Source organism: Halichoeres trimaculatus, unplaced genomic scaffold (assembly GCF_033239565.1).
Source record: "Halichoeres trimaculatus isolate MK-OKI-2021-1 unplaced genomic scaffold, fHalTri1.1 fHalTri1_scaffold_13, whole genome shotgun sequence".
Classification (NCBI taxonomy): domain Eukaryota; kingdom Metazoa; phylum Chordata; class Actinopteri; order Labriformes; family Labridae; genus Halichoeres; species Halichoeres trimaculatus.
The window spans coordinates 11,076,809-11,100,801 of record NW_027437191.1 but is presented as its reverse complement, the minus strand read 5'-3'; positions in this window follow the sequence as shown (position 1 = coordinate 11,100,801).

Sequence of the window (23,993 nt, the reverse complement as noted above, 5' to 3'; positions counted from 1 at the left end):
CCTCAGACCTAGAATGAGGCGCTATGGAAGAGTGAACCTCAAGGCACGGCAATCAAGATAAAGATATGTGACCTTTGATGCACTACTGATTGAATTTATTATCTTAAATCATAACATTTAAAAATCATTTAAGCAATCAAAAAGGCTTATTATCATCCCTTATCTTACTGTTCCTCCAAGTGCATCAAATCCTCGATTCTGATTGGTCAAAACCCCTTGATGACGGTGATTAACTTTCACCAGCATGAGCACCTGAAGTAAACTGATGACGCACGTCCAGAGGGTGAAGCTTCTGCTTGTTGACATCAAGGTGAGCTAAAAAAAGTTAGTTTCTGTTAGCATTACAGTGACAAACAAAGTGGCTAAAACATTGGCTTCTTTAAAGGCATTTTACTGGTAAACAGTGTGGCTAAAAACACAAGCAGTGGCTGAATTGCTAGTTTGTGTTAACAGCAAATTGTGGAAATATAAGCAGGATATTGGTAAACAATGTGGCTAAACATTGTTATTGTTTGCAGCATATTTGTAAGGGATAGGTATGGCTAAAGTGCGAGTTTCAGTAAGTTACAGATTGGTATAGATTGTGACTAAAATGTTGGCTTCTATTTGCATCACATTGGTTACTTAGAGGCTAAAATGTTAGCCCCATTAGCATAACTTCAGTAAATAATGTATTGAAAATGCTCATTTCTGTTAGCATCATACTTGCTAAAAAATGTGGGTTAAATGTTGTTATCTTTCAGCAGAATATTGGTTAACAAAGGGGCTAAAACATTAGCTTTTTTAGGCATTTTACTGGTAAACAGTGAGCCTAAAAACACAAGCAGTGGCTGAATTGATTGGTTCTGTTTGCAGCAAATAGGGAAAATATAAGCAGGATATTAGTAAACAATATGGCTAAAACGTTAGCTTTTGTTTGCAGCATATTTGAAGTGATATGGCTAAAGTGCTAGTTTCTGTTGGATACAGATTGGTATAGAATGTGGCTAACATGTTGGCTGCTATTTGCATCACATTGGTTACTAAAAGGCTAAAACATTAGCCTTTATCAGCACAACACTGATTAATAATGTATTGAAAATGCCCATTTCTGTTAGCATCATACTTGCAAAAAAATGTGGGTTAAATGTTGATTTTTGTCAGCAGCATATTAGTAAACAACGGGGCTAAAACATTAGCTTCTGTAAGCAACATAAGTAATTTTAGCATAAGCTAAAAAAAAGTTTCTTTTAGCATCAACAAAGCACCTAAAATTATAATTTCTCTTAGGGTCATATTGGTTAAAAACATGGCAAAGTGGTTGACCTCTTAAAAAAACATGAGAACAAAAAAAAAGATTTACACCTTTTATTTTAAAGAAACATTATCTTTATTTAGCTTTTTGCCAATCCATACCCCAAGTAAGTTGCCAGCTAAAAAGCCTTGCATTAGGGTATTGTCACACCCTGTCAGGGCTCTATATTCTTTAAAAATCCTGCTGACCATACATTACCCCTTACTTAATATAAGGCTGGTTTGGTACAGTTGTTTTCAAATTTTTAATAATAAAGGGCTGATTGAAAAGTACTAACCTCTCTCTGTCTTTAAAGCTTCAAAGGCTTCTCTTATCGAGTACGGGAGAAGCAAACAGAGAAAAAAAAAGAGACTTGGATAGTAAGATCAGATCATAGAGGCGAGCAGAGTGCAGGAGGAAAAGTGTCACCACATTATGAAAGTGTAATGGGAAGGGTAGAGGGGGTGATAAAGGAGACAGAGGAAAGCAGAGCACGATACTTTGCTCCGAGCTTTCTGTTATTGACAAGGTGACTCCCAGCGACCTCCTTGCACAATGACTCTGGCGCCTAAACGCTGCCATCTCCCATTCCAGAGGGGGAGATAATCGCCATAATTTCCACCTGCATTATAAGAGAGCGCCCAAGAACAATATAATAACTGGGTTTGTTCTGAGCTGCCGCTGATCTCACCTCCACTGGTGGCTGTGAAATATTCCACAGGCCAGAGACGTGATTTTTTTCTCCTCCCTGATGTTTCTCTTTTTAGTTTGTTGATTTTAATTGGCTGCTGCTGAAACACAGCTTACTTTGATCACTGACTCCACACACCAGCATCTCAGGTGTCCACAGGAAAATCTGCTTTATGAGATTTCTGATAATACTTTGTTTAGATTGAGTGAGGAATAACAGGAGAAAACAGCTGCTGCTCAGCGTGGATTTGGATATGTTCTGATCACAGTGCTGGTTGATTTTTTACAGTCTTATTGTTTTGTGCTACGTGACTCAACAGAGGTTGTCATGCCTCAGTTTGTCTATTCATACCTTTATCTGATGTTTTTTCTAAACCAGATTCACTTCTCTTCACTTCTTCAATCAAAGGGATGGGAACTGTAAATACAGCATGTAGAGGTCGCTCCATGCATCAGTTTCCTTTCAGAGTCTGTCAGAAAAAGAAGATTAAGTGGACAGGGATTAGTAATGAGCTGAAAGGTGCTGAAGGCTGACTGCTGTCAGATGCACAGATGGGACTGAAAATAGAAATATAATTTTCTTTGATGCTGAAAAAGTCATGACATGTGGTCATAAACTGAAGAATAAACACTGCTATTAATCAGAAGTATTAAGTCCAAAACATAACCTCCACAAGTCAGCAATTTCCACAATCCTTCTGCAAAGACCAGATTAACCTTTAGTGACAAACAGATACTTTCATTTAGATGTGCACACAGAGAGAAAGTAGATGGAATAAACTATAAAACTGTAGGTACTTTAAAAATCACTGTATGGTTAAGAAACTTCAAGTCTGTCAGAGTTTTAAGGAAAATGCAGGTATTTCATACTTGTTCTCTAATACAAAATGTTCAAAACTTCCCCATGCTGTTATTACAACCATGTCTCAGAGATTTATCTGCACATCAGCCTGAAAAACTGCTACAGCCACCACAGTAGGTAACAATGAACAATGCTTGGCACAGCTTCCTCTGCCATCAGGGTGTGAATGTGGTGTAAATGGTTGAATGTGATGAGCTTAGAACAGCTGCTTTTCCACCAAGTCTGATTTGGTATTATCTGCAATAGAAAGCATGTTGAACCTGGACTCTCTTCATATGCCATCCAGCATTGAAAAAAAAAAAAAAACTGGCCTTTTTGTGCATCATCCCAGTACTCTCTGTTCATGGTCAAGTGCTGATCTTGTACTTATTTGTTATTGTGTAGATATGTAAAAAATATTTTTCTACTTTAATATATTTCTTCAAATTTCTAAACTCATATTCTTCTTGTTGTTTTTATTCTTTTTTATTGTTACTGCATTAATTGCACTTGTCCTGTGAGCTGCTGTGGCAAAAAAATTCCAGATGAGGGAGCAGTAAAGAATATTCTATTCTATTCTATTCATGAACGCCAAAAGCTGTGAGAGAAACCAAAATGTGTGATTTACACAGACCTACTATAGTTTGGATATCCAGACTGTCAAAGTATGATTTTTAATTTTTTTACAATTCAAAAGTGTCTTTGAAGCATTTTTCCTTTTTTTATTTGTTTAAAAATTCTTAGTTTCATTTAATTTTTACTTGTTGAGGTTTTAATGTTTTCATAGAAGTAGGGGTATTGTATGCTAGTCAGGGGAAATAAGTAAAAGGACTGGGGGTGCAGCTGCCACATTGTGTTGTCCCCCCAACTCTAGAAGCTGGTTTCACAGCCCCCCGTGAAGACTACAGAATTTTATCAAAGGTAGAGGTGATGGTAAAAAGTTTAATGACATCGTCATTCAAATTTGTTCTGGCATCAAATTTGAAATCAGCATTTAATGATGAAATGCTGAAAAAGAGGCCTCTTTTTTTATTTTAAAGATAAGATTAGGTAGTCCTTTATTTTTCTCACAATAGGTAAATTTACATTTACATCAGTACAGTGGCGTTTTTGGTTAGTGTCTAGGTCACTAAAGAACTGCAGGCTTGATAACGTGGTCCCTAGGCGAATAAAAAGAGGTGTATCTAGGTTTTAAACTTTTAATAAAAAAAGTTTCTTTTGCATCGCCATACGTCAGTCACATGGTAGAAGAACTAAATGCTCCCAAGTCGCACCAGTTCTGTGCCACTCTGACTTGCATGAGGCATCACATATCCATATAAAGGGGCAGGCCAAAGAGGAGGAGCCCAAACATTTTATGAACTTAGTGTTACATTTTAAATGAATTTAAATCATTTAACTATGGCTCTTACAATCAGCAAACAAAAAGGTTTATACTAAAAAGAACACTGTTAAAATATATTCAATAGGATTATATAGTACGTAAAGGTTGAGGAGGCTAACACTCTCCTGTTAGCCACCACCTCCTCAGGGTCCAGTGGGTCCAGAGAGCCCAGGAACTGAGCTGGCCTTCTTCATCAGTCTGTTCAGTTTCACTATCTTTTGTCCTGTTTGCTCACAGCAGGTGACATCCTTCCAATGTCACATTCGTATCTGTGTTAGCTCTGTAAGCCATGTCACTTTAAATAGCATAATGCTGATCTGTCAGTATGTCCTCTGGTGCTGGGTTAGCACAGCTAGCTGGTCCATCCCACAAGAAACAGCTCCCACATCCCCCACAACGATGGATGGACAGAGGAGTCAGTATCATCTCTTCTTTAGCTCACAGCACAGCCCCAGCATGTCGTCCTCACCTCCTTCTTATCAGCTTGCGGGGAACATCAAGCCCAGCACCGGCTAGTCCAACATGTCATGGGCTGACCCAAACTGTATGCAAACATCACGACCATGGTTATACGTACGATCTCCAGACAAACACAGGCACAAAACAGTAAAACATCACTGCAAATGTAATCGGTTTATTTCTATATTATTCACACTGGGTGCAACAAATGAGCTGTAAAAACTAATCACAGGCACCAAATGCAGAGATAACTAACCACATTATGCTCATCTGGCTGATAGGTATAAGGCCCCAAAATCATTTCAATGAGGGCAGACATTACGACTCGTCATCCTCAGTATGTACGTTATATATTACAGAGCTGGATTTTTTTCCCCAGCTCCACAAAACTTGTACATTTCTATTTCTATGAAGTGATTTATGACTGTCCTTGCACAAAGTCGTTGTACTTTAATCTCTGATACACTGACAGCAGACTGAACATACATATCCAGCGTAAGTGGGCAATCCTCCCCTCAAAGTGTGTAACCAACCACAAGGTAACACAGACACCGTCACACACTGTTGTGGTATCTCAACACCACCACTCCTTCTTCTTGTTGCTATGGCAACCCCCCCTTACATTTGCAGTTTCCAGTAGATGTATGTGTTGGTGTTTCTGAGTGAGCCCGGCGTTATAACTTCCTCCTTGAAAATGTGTCTGTCAAGGACAACGAACACAGCAGGGATGAGAGTAAAACCTGAAGTGATGGGGAGGGGCGGGTTAGCTCAGTGTGGGCTGTAAAGGAATCTCTGGCTTTCCTCTTGGTTTGTCATCAAAGGTATTTCCTGTGCATGGAGCTATGAATCAGCAACAGCACATGGCACGAAACAGCTAAAACAAAGCATTCTTTTGACTCTGTCAATGGGAATCAACTGTTTGATCCAGACACAGGAATTTCTGGAGTTACTTTAAAGAGGGGGTATTGTCCTTTTTTTGGTCTTTATTCCGTCTCTAAGGTACCCTTGTAGCAGTAATTCACAGCTCCAAAAACAGTGTTTCAACCTCTGTCGAGAATGCATTGTTTGAGCTGCCCACTCTTTAAGGTTCCATGAACCCCCTTCCCTCTGATTGGCTGGCACTCTGGAGGCCTGTTGGGGGCAGAGCTATGGGCAGACCTAACATTTCATAGACCAGTTAGGAAATCCTTGGGGATGACCTCATCATTTTGGCAAGTCTTGTGAAGATCCCGTGAAGAAATCTGGGTGTCATGATTGATGACCAGCGGACCTTTAAGGTTCACAAGGCCTTGATTGCTCGATCTTGTCGATATGCTCACTATAACATCAGTAAGATCAGACCCTACCTGACACAACAGGCCACACAGCTTCTGGTTCAGGCCCTTGTGATTTCACACATTGCCTACTACAGCTCCCTCCTAGCAGGCCTCCCTGTGTGTACCCAGAATGCAGCAGCACGGCTGGTCTTTAACCAGCCCAAAACAGCACATGTTAATCTCTCTTCAGTGGCTTCCAATGGCAGCTTTAATCAAAGTCATAGCTCTTCTTCTGGCTTACAAAACATTGACAAGAATGGCTCCTGCCTACCTGGGGTCCCTCATCCAGGTCTACACTCCTTTTCGCCCACTACACTCAGCTTGTGGAAGACGCCTGGTGCTCCCAGCCCAGCGTGGCTCCAAATCTCTAGCCAGACTCTTCTCCTCTGTTGTGCCCAAATGGTGGAATGGAATACCTAACTCTATACGATCCACAGAGTCCCATTCTACTTTAAAAGATGTCTGAAAACTTATCTGTTCAGGGAACATTTAGACACTTAATCTGAGCCTTCTCCTCTTTGTCCTCAGGGTTAGAATGAGTCAGAAGGTCTCAGACCCAACTCTTAGGGATTTTTCAGCACAAATTACTGAATCTTGTTGAAGCAAATTTTAAAGGTGATCGCAAATTATCTTAGTGTCACGATAACAACAACAATACAACTGTAACAAAACAAATTTTCCCCAAAACAGTTTGCGTGAATTCTTTTCTTAAGAAAATAAAGTGCTAAGAAATATGACTTTCAGGTAAAATTAAAATTTAAAAATATATATTTAAAAAATTAAAACAAAATCTTTTTTGAGGTACAGGGTTGAAGACTACAATATAAAAAAGTAAATAAATATAAGTTCTTCTATTATTGCACTCGTTTTTTAAATAGTAAAGTATAAAGAATTATCACACTAAAACAAAAGCTATTAAAAAATTTCAAACACTTCATTTTTTTGAGTCTGCTTGCTTGTTTTCCCTGGTGCTGCTGAGCCACGTGACAGTGTATCATCAAAAATCAGGAGCAGCAGTCAGTGCATGCATGAGAAAAATTAAACGAGAGTATCGATCTTTTTACGATGGTATCATTCAATATCAATACCACTGTTGGTACCGATATTATCGATATTTGGATCGATCAGCCAACCTCTACTTTGAACAGAAGCGTCTGCTAAATTAAACTGTAAAACTGTAGAACTGTAGATCTCATGTTTCAGAGCAGACTTTTTGATCAGATTACAGACTAATTCAGGGAATTTTTTCCAACATATGAACAAGTAGAGGTTTGACAATGTGCACATGTTCAGTCTGGACATCCAGCATTGTTACTGTATATCCATGTTTAAAAAAACTGTGAAAGCAGAATACTCTCTCTTTTAAGGTCCCATATTGTGCTCTTTTTCTGCAGTTTAATATGGATCATTGATGTCTTCATGAAATGGTAGTAACATGTTTCGGTCCAAAAAGCCAATAAATCAAGCACAGCAGCATTGTTTCCAGGCTCTCATAGCCCCTCTGTTCAGAACGCTCTGATTTAGTGGGCGTGACCTTCATATGTAAATGAGCCACCACTGATACCGCCCCACTCTTCAACGTCACTGAGAGCAGTGCCACAAGCTCCAAGTGCACAATGTTGAGAAAACAGCGAAGCTCATTTACCGTAACATTACAGGCTAAAACAACAGGCTAACCGCAGCTTAAGTTAGCATCCTGAAGCAAACACAGAGACAGGGGGGACACTGAGGAAAAGCTCTTACATCTGCTCCACAGCACACAGCATTTAAAATACTCACATTTCCAGGGTCCGAGGTTTGTTGGCGGATGGTTGGTAATGTGCCTGGATTCAGGACCAGTCTATTCACTAGCCCTCTGTTGTACTGTCCAAAGTTGGAAAAGCAGTCGGCCGTGAAGTGACTAGCACACACATGCACAGTTTTACTGAGTGTAGCTGGCACATTTCCTTGATAAATGAACTCTAGTCAAAAAAGGGAATCGCTGACGTCAGCAAATCCCCAAAATCCAAACAGCTCATTTTAGGTCAGGATTTTACGTTCACAAGCACTACTAAGTACAGGTTTGGTCATGAAATATCACATTTTGTGGGCTGGGAGGAAAGCCAAAGACCCACAAATTTCACTAAAAGACTTAATAAAGTGATTTTTGCACAATATGAGACCTTTAATGTGTTTTCCATATTTTCACCAACTTTAAGGAACAGTTGACAGTAGTGGCTGGATGCCAACATGTTTTCCACGAAGGGGAAACTCAAAACAGGCAATAAGCAAAGTTATTCAATCAGAGAGAAGCCGGAGATGTCCAGGATTAAATCTGCGTGCATCACTGGGAGGCGAGTGGGCACTAACAGGGGCTCAGATGACACATACACGAGGTGAGTTCATCATCATTCTCCCAGCTGGTGTATGAATAACACTGAAGTCAAAGGGCTGGATAATAACACTGAGCCTCCCAGCACTTTAACTGTGGTTCACTTATCTAATGAGGATTTCAATGAGTCATGGCAATGTTGGTAACAGCGCATTATCAGTTAGTCTAAGTACAGGAGCTGCACCTTTAAGGAATGTCAACCAATGAACATCTCTTGAAGACTTAAGTTAGCTCTTATGTATTTCCTTCTCTTCACATGTATTAAAAAGTGAATGAATAACTTTATTTAAAAAGACTCTGGGTTCATTTTCTTTGTAATCTTGCTGTTGTTCCTCCTTAGCCAGCGCCATTTGAATACACATTTCCTCTTCAGTTGACTTCAGATGGGATTCATCTATGGAACAGACGTGAGTTAAGGAAAAATAAGTTGCTTTTTGGAAACATTTTTTTTAGTCTCCTCTCTGTTTTTGAACACAGTTTCTATCGCGTTCACTTGACATCTGCATTAATGCTCTGCTAGCATTCCCCTTGGGGCTCAGTTTTAATGACCAGAAGAGCAAAAAGCATGAATTAATGATCTCTAATGAGTAAGGGCGCTTGCTGTCATGAGACACTCTTGCACTATCTGTGATGCCCTGCACCACGCTGTGACTCTCCTCCCTGAGGTTTCTGGAACCATATGGTACCTCATTTAAAATGGCAAAGTGGAAAGATAAAGTTTTTCTCTGAATCACAGATTTCCTCCCACTCTGTGCCACCAAAAATCTGTGAAAATCACACTCATCACTGAGTTGCATCAGGTGTCTGAAGTGAGTTAAGTAATGGAATTCCTTTTATTATACAAGACAAGAAAATAATACAGTTCACATGTTCAAAACGTTAGACTGTACTTCCACATTAAATAATGCATTATGTTAAATCCTTCAAATAATATAGAGACACGCTGAAATGCTTGATTTTTTATTTTTGACTGCTTTGTTCAAAAGATCAGTCAGCCAGCTAAAAGGAAAGCATACCTGGTACTTTGAGGGACTCTCCCCATGAGTCTCTCCCCATAGACACGCGATGAAGCAGGTGGTTGCTGGGTTAGTGAGTGTGTTCACGCAGCTTCGGTCAGAGGCAGTGGGTGTGTGCTGCTGCTGGCACTGAGCCAAGGAGGAGGAGCCCAGTTTGAATGTTGTGTTTACTAACAAGTAAAAAAAAGAGTGCAGTCATTGACAGCAATTTGACACCAGTTTTACCAGCCAAATTAGATTTACACTCTCTTAAAGAAATGTTTGGATGTTGGTGCAGCAAACAAAAAGTGGAGCAAACAAGTCAGTTTATGTTCAGAGTGAAACACAAGAAGACTGAAATAAATCTAAACTCTATTCAACATTCAATTTTTCTACACGCCATTTTCTTTTCCTCATGGGGACAGACCTGACAAAGCTTGCACTTTTACTTTTTTAAAAATTTGAAGGGAAACAGAATATGCAATAAATTCCCAAACCATGATTAGTATCAAAAACGTGCATGAGGATGACCTTATCTTATTCCGAGTGTTGATGGCTTTCATTCCAGTTTTAACAAACATTTAAACCCCAGAAAGGGAAACTCTTGGCAACTCTATGACTCAGTATTCTAAAGAAGTTTCTTTCTGAGAATTGGAGTTTGAGAAATGTCTTCAAACTTTACTCTACCAAGTCCAGTTGCATTTATCGAAAATAGTTTGTAAACCTACAAAAAATAAAAAATAAATAAATAAAACAAAAAAAAAACAAAATGTTGCTTCATTACACAAAGAAACCAGCATATTGTGTCTACTACAGTTATGGCACAGCTTTATCCTTCAAGAAAAACATGTTAATTCATGCAACAGGAGACAGCAGGGAGGTGGGCGAAGTTTAACGTTTGAGAACACATGGTGAAACGGGAAAAACATTCCCACGTTTTCATGAATGGTTCCATTTCATGGTGAAGTGAGTCTCTGAACAGGATGTTTGTTAAATTGACAAGCTGAGAGGAAAACAGATCAATGCTCAACACAGTTATAAAATACAGCAAAACAAAGTCAGAGACTTTAAATCATTACTGTAGCTGTGCCCTACGAACACCAGACAAGACTTTGGTCTGCCTCTCTGGCTTCAAGATAAATAATGGAGAATTATTTCTGCTCCTGCAAAAAATAACCATTAAATATTCATTGAACAAAAAGAAGCTGTAAAATAGGACAAGTGTACCCAAAGCAAAGCAGCCAGAGAACAGTGTTAGAGCACGGAGAGCAGGGCACAAAGCAGTCTGAAAACTAGACCTGACAATCCTGAATTTCCTGTTTGTTTCTTTAAATGTGCTCATAACTTTCTTTAAACTGAGGAAACTGACTTAAATCTGCAACAAACCATAAGTATCAGGTCTACACATGTCGAAGTTTTGGGCTGCACAGCTCATGTTATTGTTACTGATGCAGATAAGACAAATGATTAATTCTGTCAGCACACAAGCGTCTTATGGGAAATAATACTGCACATTTAACACAAACAGTGGCTGATAATAACTGAGGCAAAAGTTTCTGAAATAAGAGCATTATTAATGTGGGACATTGTCTCAATTTGTGGAACGTGGGAAAAGTGGTTAAGATGCTGTGCAGTTCCACGTGTTTCAATAAAACACAAACTGCAATTTTGTTGTACTTGTTGCAATGACAAATAAAGTTCTATCTACTTCATGGGACGCTCTGGAGGAAAGGATGTCGCATTGCTCTAAAAACAAATCTCCATTTCTCTCTCCTCTCTTCATTTCCTCGCGTCTCTCCATCATCTCTGGTGGGAGGGACTAAGGTGCAAGTGGAGGAAGGAAGGATGGAACTTTATCACTTTAAGATGAACCCTATATAGAGGAGGGAGTAATCAAACACAGGTGCGAAACAAGACACAGGGTGAAACACATGAAGAGCAATCAACCAGAGGCATAAACCACGAAGCAGGATTAGTGTCTTAGCGAGATAACTTCAGGGTTAACTCTTGATTACCGATAGCACGAAGTCGGTTCCTTTTTTATCAGAGTAGATCACCATGGTGACCTACTCCGAACAGCTATCCTGCTCTGGAGAAGGATAAGTTGGAGGTTGAATCTGATCCTATAAAAAGCCCCTCCCACTGGCCAATCGGCTTCTCAGAAACAATGGCCTGCCCTTTTCTCCCAAACCTGGTGGACAGAGGCACACAAGCTGTAAGAAGAGCTTTACGAAGAGAAAGGGTGTTTAAAGATCGATCAGATCCACTCGATCAAAGCCACGATTCGCGGTATGAGAGGTATAGGTTCTGACGGCCCGGACTACTCTACTTCTGTGAAATACTAGAGCCGTGCATTGCCCGTGCAACCCGCAGGAGCGGTGCACTGACTGTCCCACAGACATTGTGCATCGCCCTGCGATTCTTTGCGACGGGGATGCGGAGCGGCTGAGCTGCGGCATCCCGTGTTGTGCATCATGTGCCTGCTGTCCTCACGCAACTTAGGGAATTAATAGCGTTCCCAGGATGAATGAGAAGGAAGTTGTGGCAGTTACCTGTGATAGGTAGATGATTCTGAACAAAAGATGAAGGAATTCTAGCTCATATTTTTGTCAATGAAATGTACACACAGCAGAACATATCACCACTTTTTTTTAGGGACATTTTAGGGGAAGCTGAGCTTCCCTTGCAGTCTTAAAGCAATCGCCACTGCTTGAAACAGACTTATCAGACATGATGATGTTCTTGTTTTTTATCTGCTCCATGTTCTTCTGACTCCAGAAGGATTACATCTGGGTCAATGACATGATAATTGGGATACACGCAAGTCAGTTGTACAGTAGCATTTATTATTTTATGAGTTTTAGAAGTGTGATCACTATCATACTGAGCCATGATGAGTAACTTAGGCATTTACACAGTCTGCTATGTGTCGCTATGCATTTTGCCTGCGGTTGGCCGCTGCTACCGTGTTCCCCCTTACCGAGTTATTGCTTCTCTCCTCCTTGTTTTGCTGCATTATCAGCCACTGCTCTTCAGCGGTGAAGTACGGAGCTTTCTTAGTCGCTCATGATTGTGATTGGTCAGCTGCCTCTGAGCCCTCCTCTTATACGTGCGTGTTCACGGCTCTTGATGAGACAATCCTGGGATGAGTTACCGTGTTGATAACTTGCGTCATGCTATCAATTATCCTGATTGCCATTGTTACGGTTACTCAATCCTGGATAGATGTGAGTTACCACGGATAAGTTGACCGTGCTTCATGCTGTAGGCCTCAGGAGAGAAACACAAGGAAAAACAAACCAAACACAAGGAGACTCGAGATAGACACAAGATAAACCCAAAACACAGAAACACTTAAAATAAACATAACAAAATCCCTACACATGACAGGAACCAAACCATAACCACAAGGAACACGAACCAAAGACAAAAACAGGAAACAAAGAATACACAACAAGAATAACAAAGATAAACACAAAGAACCAAGAAACTCAAGACATAAAAGAAAATCCAAAACCCAGAAGAACACAAACACAACAGAAAACATAAATCATGACAAACTTGGTGGTACCGAGCAATTGAATGAGTGGACTTAACAAAGCAGTCTTGTTCAGCTGAATTTCTACTGACTAACTATTAGAGGATGAACATTGGAAGCCAAAGCAGAACATTTTTCAGCCCGTCTTCTGATAGTCGTTCTCAGTAACTTGTCCGTAAATTTGGACCGAGAGCTACTGACTGCCCGCCATCTGGCTGGTACACAGAGCCAACGGGATCTGAACGGGGATGTGCTGTTGAACCAATTCCATAATCAATACTCTGACTCTCAATAATGAGGCTCTGCAGGGACGTGGGGAGAGCTGCTAATGAGAGGGGAGGCCGAGGAGTGAGCTGAAGACTGAGGCTGTGTTTTTCAGAAAGGCTGACAGCAGCAAAGTTTTGGACTTCAAAACGAGACATATGGGCTATTTGAAGTCCTGAAACTTGTGATGATAACTGGGATAAACTGGAGGAGCAAAATGTTTACTACACTTACTTACACAGCATATTGCTCCTTATTATTTGACAGAGCTCAAACTTCATCTAGCTTTTATTCTGAAAGAAAAATGTGTTTCCTCAAGGTCTCGTATTACAGCTTTGTGATTTAAAAGTTGCCATCCCTCGTCTCAGACCACTTTCTCAGATCAAACCCTGAAACTCCACAGGACTGCTGCCTGACCCAAGTTTGATGAAGCAAGTGAAGCTTTCTGTGAGAGGCAGGGACTAATACTCAGTTAAGATATGTGTTTTGCGTTTTACTGTCACCTCGAGAGAGAGTTCCTCATGAAGCTGATCAGAGATCTTCTCACAGGCTGGGACACTGAACCTGTCAGAGAGAAAGCCTTCAGCGGTGTCAGTGGAGGATGACTCATGTGTTTCTGTGTTTGCCAAACCTAATTATGTCACCACATGTTAGGGATGCATCAGCGCAACCTGAAGGCGATTTGACACCAATGGAGTTGGATCGGTGAGGACATCAGATAAATCTTAGAAATGAAAAACTGGAAGGAGGTCTTTGGTAAGTGATGATGTGTCACAGTTTATAACTCACTCTTTTATTCCTTAGTTTCACACATCTTCTATCTCTAGACTCTGCGCGCCTGAAATACACCAAATACGTCTGCAGTCCGACTCCGTTCTGTTGCGTCTTGACTGCGTTCGACAACTTACATCAGCTGTGTGTTCAGTCTGTTCAGCTGTTAGACTGACAGACAGCTGGAGTCACAGACCCCAGAGTTCCTGCGCCTCATACTCCATTGATAAGTCTCTTTTCATTCATGTTGGGCTCTAAAACCCGGGCTGAATTTGTGCTTCACAACTCTGCGTTTGCCAAAATATAGGATGGCTGTGTATTACCTGCAACATGTTGGACCAGCCATGCAGAGGTACTGCAACAAAACAGACCCAGTGGAAGTTGACCCATTGACTTGAATGGAAACCTACACTGCCTGGCCATCAAACATAAGGTCACACACTCTAATATTTTGTTGGAGCGCCTTTAGCTTTGATTACAGCATGCATTTTCTGTGGCATTGTTTCAATAAGCTTCTGCAATATCACAAGAATTAATCCCATTCAGTGTTGCATTTATTTTCACCAAGATCTTCATTGATGATGGTAGAGTCTGACCGCTGAGCAAAGCCTTCTCCAGCACATCCCAGAGATTCTCAATGGGGTTAAGGTCTGGACTCTGTGGAGGCCAATCCATGTGTGAAAATGATGTCTCATGCTCCCTGAACCACTCTTTCACAATCTAAGCCCGATGAATCCTGACATTGTCATCTTGGAATATGGCCGTGCCATCAGGGAAGAAAACCTCCGTTAATGGACTAACCTGGTCATTCAGTATCTTCAGGTAGTCAGCTGACCTCATTCTTTGAGCACAGACTGTTGCTGAACCTAGACCTGACCAACTGCAGCAACCCCAGATCATAGACTGCCCCCACAGGCTTGGACAGTAGGCACAAGGCATGATGGGTGATCACTTCATCTGCCTCTCTTCTTACCCTGATGGCCCATCACTCTGGAACAGGGTCAATCTGGACTCATCAGACCACATGACCTTCTTCCATTACTCCAGAGTCCAATCTTTATGCTCCTAGCAAACTAAAGCCTTTTATTCCAGTTAGCCTCACTGATTGCTGACTGACAGCGGTCAGACTGTACCATCATCAATGAAAGGTCTTGGTGAAAAATCATTGCAACACTGGATGGAAACCCTGAAACTTATAGAAACAGTGCCACAACGAATGCGTGCTGTAATCAAAGCTAAAGGCGGTCCAACAAAATGTTAGAGCGTGTGACCTTATTTTTTGGTGGCAACTATTTTTTTCGCCGGGCATTCATCCATTTGCCATGACGGAGCGGAGACACATTGCAGACGCATACCGTGTATTTCATCCGTTATGCTCTATTTTCTGATAACTAATCTAACCTAATAAAATAAACTTCCACTTGAGTCGCCTCTCTGCCCAACATAAAGACAAGGTAAGAAGTTTGAGCTCATCTTAACCCACCATGAGCAGAGACTTTGGCAGCATTTAGAGAATTTAAGTGTTAAGAACAGGCAGACAGCTTGAGCAGAACCAGACTTATGTTGGACAGAGATCTGCTGTGACTGTGTTGGGAGGAGCCTAAAGAGAGATAAAGATTATTTGGGTCAGGCAAACACACTGAAGAAGATTTTTCTGTCTGTCTTAAAGTCCAAACTGATCAACTCTGTGGCGTGCCAAATGGCCTAATTTGGTGGTCCATTACAGCCAAGTCGAGCTGACAACTTCTCCAAGTTGTTGTCCATCCTATTCAGAAGTCCAGGAATCACATCCTACCTGCGATTAAGTTTGCATATGGCTTGAGTCTGAGTGTTGACAGCTTTGCACAATCCCTCAGTGACGGGCAGCTTATAACCCAAAACTGCAGCCTGCGTCTTCTGAAGTTTGAGATAAATCAGGAAACCGCCAGCCCCAAACAACAGAAAGCCTGTTGTCATCAATCCAAATATGTAGACATCTTAGACATCCTCTATGGAATGGATCGGCAGGCATACGGTCCTCCAGGTATCCCAGGAGTCGATCGTATCCCCGGCTGCAACCACTCCGCCGGGGTAGGCAGGCTCCACTTTGCCCAGTTTCCTTGTTGAGAAAATTTGATCAATTGTGTTGAGAGACCAGCCGATCAAATCCATGATTTAAGGTTTTGGATAGGATACAAAAAGAGGCTCTGATAGTTCAGACAAAGACAGACTGAGAGCAAGCAGAGCAGATAGAGAGGAGGGAGCTAGAAGAAAAGTGTCCGTCTTTGTTGAGAGCAGAAAAGAAAAAAAACTTTCCTATCAATTGTAAAAATTGGCAGTACAAAAAAAGTTGATTCATCAATCAGTGATGATAATTTTGTGGTTCTTTCACTTCTTGATAAAGAGAAAGAACACTGGGTCCATCCACTCCTGAAGACTAAATAAAAAACACAAACATAAGTCTTCATTTATCATCTAAACATCGCCCGAAATTCCTGAAAATGTGACGCTGCGAGTAGCCTACAGCGTCTTTGAATGGTCAAACAGACCTGGAGTGATACATTAAAAAGGAAAAAAATGGGACCTGTTCTTATAAAAACATGGTTGAAATTTTTGGCGACAGTGTGCAAACATTATTGATACAACATAGGATTGGATTTCTTTGTCAACTTGCGCCAAACTGATTTTTTTTTTACTTTTATATCTGCAATAACTTAGTGGAAAAGGTCTTTTCATTATTTATTAATTGTAGACAGCAAAGGAAATGGTTAGAAATTCAATGGTAATACAATGAGTACTGTGACAGTAAATCACTGGTGTGGGGGGGAGTCTGCCTCCTGGACCCTGACTGGTTTACGAAGAGAGCCTGTGTCAGGCTTGGTGCAACAATAATTACAGATGGGTGCACTGGAAAAAAAAAGATGAAAACTTATCAAGTGCTTTTGTCTTATTTTCAGTAGAAATGCCTTTTTAGACTTGATTTGATCCACATTCACCTGACCAGTCCAGAGAAAAGTTACTTGTATTGAGGCATTCTAGTTTTTAACAAATTTTTCTTGTTCCATTTTCCATTTTTCCATTTTTTTTAAACTTGTTACAAGCAATTCAGACCTCGTTTTTATCTTTAAATAACTTGAAAAAAGACATTTTTAGGACTGGTCAGGTGAATGTGGCTCAAATCAAGTATAACAAGACCATTTTTTTACTCAAAACAAGACAAAAACACTTGATAATGTTTCAGTTTTTGCAGTGAGGCCAAGAGAGCCTTGGTTTGGTTCAGTCAGTGTCCAGGAAGCTCTGTGAAGCACTGTAGGAGTGATGGTCTGCTGTTTGTTGCTGCCTATCTGTATGAACTGTGAGAGTTATGGGGAAAGTATAGAGTCTTACTTACCTTGCTTAAATTAACTTAGATCTTCCTGAAGTTAAAATTAACTTTGATGTTGTCACCTAAATAAATCTGATCCCATGCTTCTACCACACCCATAGAGCTGGGGCTTTTGAGGAAAACAGGAGAGGAATGCTAATGAGGCTGGGAGGATTTTGGTCTCACAGCTAGCTATTAACCATATCAGCCTGTGTTAGCACTTTTAAGCTCTTATCTTTGACTAGATTTTCTAAAGTAATTAACGGTATCTGAAGGTTATACTCAGAGGAGGAGTCATGTAAAAACAGAGAAACAGAGCTGTGAAGTTGTTTTTATTGGGCCTTTAAATTACACTGCACACACCAAGAGACATTGTTACTATGGGAAAGTCTACCTTACTACTCTGTTGACGCTGTTGACTGTTCTGACTGCTCCATGCTCCAAACTTTGTTTGGATTTGTATTTTTTGGGGTGACTGTATTTTTTCCAATAGTTTCATTACATGTCTAAGAGTGCTTAATGATGATTACTGATTATGATTATCCTTAAAATCCAAACATTCCTACATCCGAAATAATGACCACCTCCCCCTAGCCTCACAAACAGAGGAATTTACAGAGTCAAGATGTATCATAACAAGAATGATAAAAGAAAATTATCACAGAAAAAGTGGTGACAGACTGAACACACACTGTAAAAAGTGATTTTGCACATTTGTTGTTGTAACATATTATTTTAAGTCAGTATAATAAAAGATTATTAAAGTTTTTGTAATAACACATAATTAAAAGTTGGCAGGATGAGGCGGCGACACCGGGAGAGTATACAGTATATCACCAAAGGCTCTGCTATCCTACAAACCAGGAGTGCAGGTGGATCAAAAGTATTCTGAATGGATAAGCCAGCTGTCTCTTAATTTTGTACTCCTATTAATAACAAAGGAACAGATTACATCTGTCCCGGGAGCTGGCCCACACAGTGACGCGCTTCATGTCCTCCAATGCGCCCCGCTGTCCATTCTCCTGCTGCAGGGACAGCGGCTCTGACCGTCTCCGCTACCAGCACTGTTTCAGCAGGGCTGGGGATCAGTCAGACCAATCAGACGCTGCGCTTCGGCCGCAGGGCATTTAAAAGTGAGGAGAGGCGCTCATTTGATTTGTGAAAACAGCGCTTGGCTGTGTTAAACCCACTCACGGCTTTTCTCTTCCCTCTCTGCCATTTGCGCGGAGGGAGGCGTGGAAGCGTAGCTCTGTGCTCCTCTGCACCTTGACTGCGCCTCTCTTGGCACTGCAGGAAACTTGCAAAGTGCGCCGGCCATGCCCTGTCCGCGCGGCGAAGGAAGGCGCAGGGCAGGTGCACCTGCGCTTGTGCCTGGTCCACGAAATTAGAGCCCTTCATGTTGAATTAACTTAACTCAGTCAAAGCAACAAGATGACTTAGGTTAAATTGAGTCAACATTTTATTTTATTTTTTTTTACAGTGCAGAGGGGTAAGGAAAAAGGCATTACATAACCATACAATGAAAGGAAAAACTTGAGGCATTTAATTACCTTTTAATTATGCCAAGACATTAAATCGTTCCAGGAACGGCTGTAGTATACTTCATAAAACTCACTGACAAATCCTTTCAGGGCACGATCTGTTTTCCAGCTTTCAGTGAGCCATGACATCACTGACCCCAGGGTCTGGTTGGACTTCGATTACACAGAATGAGATGTCTTGCTGGTGATGATGAAGAGGTTAAAGTGTGAGTCTGGGCTGGGAAGAGACCCAGATATTTCTAAGCTATTAATTTCTGAAATATTACCATCTGCAGCTCTGGGTCATCAGCCTGATTACACATGTAGGAAACTACCACAGAAATCCTGTTCTGGGTTTAGAGAAAAGATCCCGATCATGATGCTACAAGAAGAGGGGGCAAAAAGGTTTTTTTTTCCTTTTTTGGTTTTGTTGTGGTGACTGCTGTATGCATCTGTTTCCTCTTAGTGTATTTAATTTATTAATGCTGTGGATTCAGTTTTTTAAACAACTACTTTTGGTCAGACTTTTATGAAAGCAAATTTTTCGAGACATATCGTTTTATGGCTTTTTTTTGCAGATGTTACTGCTGTTTCATAGCCTTAACAATTTTCTCTTAGCTAGTTTTTTAAATGTAGCACTTTTAAACCTTTACCCATAAAAAAAAAAAAAATGAAAAAAAAAAAATATATTAATAAATAAATGAATAAAAATAAGATAAAATAAATAAATACATAAAAATAAAACAGAAGAAGAAATGGAGAAGGGAAATAAAATCATAACATATTTGTTTTGTTAAATCTTTGCCAAATGAATTCCTTGCATCATATGAGGAGTCTTGACTGCTCTTGGACTTGTGAATCTCTTTTTGTTCAGAAACACATTTTCCCACGGCTGTGCCTGGTCCTCATAGTGGCAAAGAGACACCACAGGTTGTCTTCAGTGGAATCTCAGAGGCCCCTGAATTGCAAGAAGTGAGACATTTCCTGCATGGCTGAACAATCTTTATCTCCACTTAGACTACATGGAAATACACTACATGCTCCGGTGTCATGTATTCCCCTGGATTTTACCAGGGAGCTGCTACTTTTCTAAACGCGTTATCAAAAAGATGTCATCCTGCTGCCAGCAGACAATTTTAGGCCTTTTAGTTACTCTAAGCGTCTGACTGGCCAGTGGGATTTTTCACAGAGAAAAGCCATTTCAGGAACGTGTCAGTCAGCATATTTGGGAGGTGCTGATAAAAGTGTTACATTGGTGAGGATGTAAGAAAGGAAAGGGTGGAGGAGAGAGGAGAGCAAATAGAAAGAGGGGTAAAATGACAGCCAGAAGCAGCCATGAACTGGGCATACTAATGTGGAGGAAGTGACATGACGGTGAAAAGGTGTGTACTGTGGAGTGGAGGAGCACAGATAGGTGAGGAGGCAGAGGGTGGACAGACAAGGAGGGTTCAGAGCACGTAAACAAAAACAGAAAATGTGGAGGTGTGTGTCTGTGAGGTGCTGTGATGACACCAGTGGGAGGTGATTACTGGGTAGAGAAGAGCGCCCAGCTCTCAGATCTCTCTTCCTAATCATCAGGGGATTCTTGAAAATGTCTGGAATGAAAGAGCCAGAGAGCTGTATGAGAAAGGCTGCTTTACATTTTTAATAAAATCACATCTGTTCTGTATATTATCAGAAAAATGGTCAAATGGTTATCAATATATGAATAACCCCAAAATTACTGTCTTGATTTTAGCTTAATGGGGAGGCAATGATTTGAGATTTTGTTCATGTACATTCAGGAAATTAAATTTGGTAAATTATTAAATTCATGAATAAGTAATCCTGTCACTAAATCTATTACTTACTTAGTTCAGTTTAGTTTACTTCGTTCACTTTGAACAAAAAAATACTCATATGCAGAAGAAGTGACAATGAAAAATGTTGACTAAACAGCAAACAACATCAAAACAAGAAAAAAGAAATCAACATAACATAAAACAAAGCAGGACAGAAAAAGTGTTGGGCTGAAGCCTTTGCTTATTTCACCTTCCCTTTTTAAACTTGTCTACTCAGCTTACTTTAGATTTATGTGGAAAAATAAGATAAACATAACTGAATACTCATTCATCATACATAGACCCTTTGTCTTTCCAAAATCTCAGACACGTTACGATTTCCCACACCATTTCTGTAATTTGCGACCATCTTTTGTTTCAATGATTTCTTAAACCTTCCATATGTTTGTCATTCTTTCATGTCTGTGTCTAATCCAGTCCACTGTGCATGTGTGGGTTCTCTCCAGGTTCTCCAGCTTCGTCCCACAGTCCAAAAACATGCTCACCAGGTTAATTGGTCACTTGAAATTGTCCCTAGGTGTGAGTGGTTGAGTGAATGGTTGTCTGTCTATGTGTCAGCCCTGTGATTGGCTGGCTACCAGACCAGGGTGTACCCCGCCTCTCACCCAATGACAGCTGGGATAGGCTCCAGCCCCCGCAACCCTGAACAGGATAAGGGGTATAGAAAATGGATAGATGGAGAGACAGAGGACTGAACCAAGCACTCATTTGCTGTCTCCTTTCTTTCTCCCTTTGACCAAAGATTTGGGCTAGGCCCAACCTAGAGATTTTTGTTACAACAATTGTATGCTTTGTTCATCAGTGATGCTGTTCTTAAATCCTTAAGCTCACAAAATTTTACAGTCTGTAGATTTATAAATAACTTGTGTGTTCGTGTGTTGGCTCCAGATAATCTGCTCGGTTTATGGGCCTGATCGCTTTCTTTTAAAGCAAAAAGATGGAATTTGTGACTGTTTTGTATGTTCTTCCCCAAACTTCCACACAGTAAGTCATATAAGGAAGAATGAACAAACAGTACAACATATGCAATGAATTTAACTTATGAATTTCTTTTGTTTTACTTTTAGTTAGTATTAGTTTTTTGGGAAAGTAACAAGTGATTATAACTTATTCCTTTGTAGAGTAACTTCTCTTGCTGTATTATAGATTAGAACAGTAGTTGAACAGGATAATTCACTGCATCAAACTGCGTTGAGCCGTAACACAACTAGTGGTTTCAGACACAAACAGAGGGACAGAAATTTCACTAATTAATCTTTGTTAGGGTGCACCTGCCAATAGAAAACCAGTCAAAGTGAATACCTCCTGAAGCTGGGAATACCAAGAGTGTAAAAAGCTGTCATCAGCGTATGAAATAAGAAACAAATAAAGTTTTTTTCTTTTTTCACACTTTTTGTTTACTACATTATCATTTTGTCATAGTTTTGATGTCTTCGTTTTAATTAAAGATGTAGAAAATAATAAAAACTAGAAAAGCCATCAGCGAGCACAGACCTCCACCAAGCATAATGTGATTGTCACCAACACTTTAGTCCTACTTTAATGTTATACTCCCTTTCAGCAGACTGTCTGCTACAATTTGGTGTTAGTTGCAGGTTTGTACGATAATTTGTTTCCTGACAGTGTTGAAAATTATGCTGACCCAGTACATATTAAATATTCTGGATCTTAGTATCCAGATTGTTGCCAGGATCTGGATCGTACTTTAACATCTGACAGAAACTATCATGACCTTGACTTGTATTGTTTTGCAAAGCAACGGCTCTATTTCACAATGATAAAGAATCCTTTAAAAAAAAGTCCTGGATCCAGACAGTGATCAGGATCACCTCCAAAATTTAATCACTTCTTCCTTATCCTATTTTGAACATTTCCTGAAAATTTCTTTAAGATCTGTTGGTTAGTTTTTGAGTTATGTTGTTCACAGACAAACAAGCTAAATTAATAATGAATCGTCATGCTTTACTGATCCTGAACAGTGTGTAGTTATTGCATGTGGTATTTATCAGACATCATTTATTTTAACAATAAAATGACAGTGTAGCCATTGGTTTCCTGTTCATAGGTGATGAAAGTTAGAAAATGTTTCTGATACAGACGCTAACAGGAAGTGTGTGTGTCTCACTGAATGTTATAAACTACTAATTAAAACTTCCCTCATGTATCCAGATCAGACACCTGCAGTTTTTCAACGAGCAGGTGAAGCAAAACGAAGAACAGACATCACAACTGAAATTCCCCCACAGGTTGCCTTTATGGCCCAGACACAGAAAAGTTATTGTCTGTGTTCTTTTATTTCATCTGTCTCTTCATCTCACTGTCATCCCTTCTTCCTGCAGTCTTCTTCTCTTTATATAGCCGAGTGTCTCATCTTTTGTTGCTGCTGCGTCTCTGGCTCACCCCTGTGGTCGTGCTTTTGAGAGCAGCTTTTCAAACACATCAAAAGGTTTCTTTGCTCATGTGTGTCTGCCACACTGTCTGCTGGGGATCTTCAAACTTTTCTGCAATCATCAACAGGACTTGTTTGTCACATTTGTTCCTTTGAAGCCACTCAGCGTTATGCCTGTTGGCCATTTTCAGTTTTTACCCCTGCCTCCCCCTCTCATACCCATGTGCGTCTGTCTTTAAACGCTCACATTCAGTTCCTGTCATTGATCCGCTTTACTTTGTTCCCCAGTGTGAAAACACATATTCCAGACACAGAGCTACGAACAGAGGCATGGGGTAATCCCACGCCGTTGTAGGTGGTTGTTTGCATCCGGTGTTTGTTGTTTCTTGGGTTTCTTTTTCTCCATCAGTTTGTTTTTCAATTAAATGCCTTCTGTATTACTGGCACAGTATGTTTCCAGTTTCTCTCTGAACAAGCACCACATCCCCTCTTTCAAAGTTCAGAGTTTCGCCACTTACATCTATCTCCTATAGTTTCCTATGCTGCTTTTTAGACCTCAGCCAAACATAAACTTAGGTGATCAAAGAGTGAGGTGAACCGCATCAGCCATCTATGTGCCTCTGCACCATAAACTGATTATAGAGAGGACAGTGTGGCTCTGCCATTGACCATTGTGCGGTTTTGAAGACAAAATTCCCCAGTCACAGGTGTTATGGCAGCTAGAGTCTGTGCAGAAGAGACAGTGAGGGATTCTTGGAGAATCTGAGTGGAGACAAAAATAATATATATTTTTTTTCTTTCAAGAGTCTAATTACCTCTTGACTCTACCTCCTGTCAATCATCGTTAAACCTGACATTAAGCCTTGTTTTTAACCTCTTATAACTAATGAAAACGAAACTTTTCAGTAAAAAAAGGACTTGAATACAAAGCAGTCAAATGATATCTTCAAATCACCACAACAAATCGGACGTGAGAAGCATTTCTACAAGGTGAATTA